Raw genomic sequence first — 2032 nt, 5'->3', positions numbered from 1 at the left:
AGACTGATAATCGTCATAAAATAATAGAGATGAATATGTGTGTAATAACTTTGCTTTTGGCCTAAGAAGCTTCAGATAGATGGAGATTTTACTGAGGTTTATTGATCTGTATACCTCCACAAATAAGATTGATCTTACAGCTTCTAACCGGCCAGGGTTAGGGCTTATCACAGATTCCTCATCCCTATAAGGCCTTGAAAATGCAACTTTGTTATTTAAAGTTTTCCCACTTATCCTCTCTATATTACAGACATATTCATACTGTTTGTAATGCAACAGAATAGTCTGTTAACTACATGTCTATATAGTTACAGACAGCCTTGCAACTTAAACCTCCAATTGCGTACTTGCAGTTGCTTGTTGGTTTGTAGAATGTCTCTGTACAATGACAAAATTGTTTCAGTGTCAAAATATAAAAAATATAAATGCCAAGATGTTTGTTTCCCTTTAAATGAATGCTTGTCCATGCTGATATTCTGGCTAATTAGTGTTCATAAAGAATTTTATAGCTGGGACTTCCACGCAGCCTCACCAGCGCAGCACTGTATGGGACCAGTAACATACTGCAGCTACCATTCAGTGGCCTCACGGAGGAGTTTATGGTAGCTTGCACAAGAGAAGTCCTACAGTATAGGGATTCAAGGGACTGCGAGGTGTGAACTGGAAGGAAATAGAGGGCAGCAAACACAGTGGAGGTGGCAGAGTCATGCTGAAGGCAAAAGGCACCGGTGGGCATCATGGGTTGGGCTACTTCCCAAAGACCCAGGTGGGCAAGGCCCAGGGCAAGGAGAGACACCTCTACTCCAGGAAGAGGTCCAAGCAGGTGTGGAGGAAGAGTGAGTGAGTAGGGCGGTGGGTCTCCGGCAGCAGGGAGCTTGGACAAGGTGGGAGAGTATACTTCAGCGCAGGATCACCTGGGCAAACATCATGCAGGCAGACTTGCAACGCGTCCGGTTCCTTGTGCAAGCAGTCTACGATGCCCTACCAAGCCAGGCTAACCTCCACACCTGGGGGAAAAGTTAAACACCTTCCTGCCTACTTTGCTCTGGAAGAGGCTCTCTAGAACATCTCCTCAAAGGCCCTTGCAGATGGCCGCTATCGTTGGCGCCCCGACCAGATGCTAAAACAGTTGCTGAGAGTGTAGCCGCAGCCATCAGCACCAGCAAACACCACCACGCTCCAAAGAAGACAATCTCCTTTGCCAAAGCCGGAGAGAAGACCCAGCCAAGACCAAGCACTCCATCAGCAGGTCTCCTCTACACAGCCTCTGACTGGCAGCTGCAGGCTGACCTGGGAAAGCAGCTGAAGTTTCCACAACACATCACAACAACATCACTCCGTCCAGATATGATCATCACCTCCGAGGCTTCCAAACAACTGATCATACTGGAACTCACAGTGCCCTAGGAAGAGTGTATAGACGAAGCCAACGAGAGGAAACGCGCAAAGTACCAAGAGCTGGTGGAGAAGTGTAAAGACAGTGGCTGGAAGACGTTCTATGAGCCTATAGAAGTCAGCTGTAGAGGCTTTGCTGGGCGCTCACTGTGCAAAGTCCTGAGCCGGTTGGGCTTTATAGGAGCGGCCAAGAAAAGGGCCATTAAGTCCGTAAGTGATGCAGCAGAGAAAGCTACAAGGTGGCTTTGGTTGCAAAGGGGTGATCCGTGGGTTGCTGCTGGGATGCAAGTCAGGGCCTGATCAACCCTGGCTGGGTCGCATTTGGGAAGAGGGTGTCTGATGTTGTGAGACTCAAAACACCTGATGACCCCATGTCACATCACTGAGGATGCGTCCCAGTGCATCCAGGGGATGTTTCTTGCATATTAAGTATCAAAAGAAGAAGTGATTGTTCTGCCGAGAGATGAGAGATATATTATTTTATATGACATTTTTTGATTTTTTTTCACATTTCTCTAATCTTTACTTTTTATGTAAAATATTGTATTATATGATCTGGAACAGCCTCAAACAGTTATATATTTATATAAAACTAAGAGGTTTAGAGGAAAGTTGGAAGTAGTGGAAAAGTGCCCAG

The 2032-nt window shown here is 46.3% G+C and overlaps 1 pseudogene; it reads left to right on the top strand.

Annotated features, from left to right (window-relative positions):
* Nucleotides 1-706: 706 nt before the first annotated feature.
* Nucleotides 707-1735, top strand: LOC114570180 (uncharacterized; annotated as a pseudogene).
* The last annotated feature ends 297 nt before the right edge of the window (nucleotides 1736-2032 follow it).

The sequence above is a fragment of the Perca flavescens genome, chromosome 15 (genome assembly GCF_004354835.1).
Source record: "Perca flavescens isolate YP-PL-M2 chromosome 15, PFLA_1.0, whole genome shotgun sequence".
Taxonomy (NCBI): domain Eukaryota; kingdom Metazoa; phylum Chordata; class Actinopteri; order Perciformes; family Percidae; genus Perca; species Perca flavescens.
The sequence above is the reverse complement of the archived record's forward strand: the minus strand, read 5'-3'. Positions and strand labels throughout refer to the sequence as shown.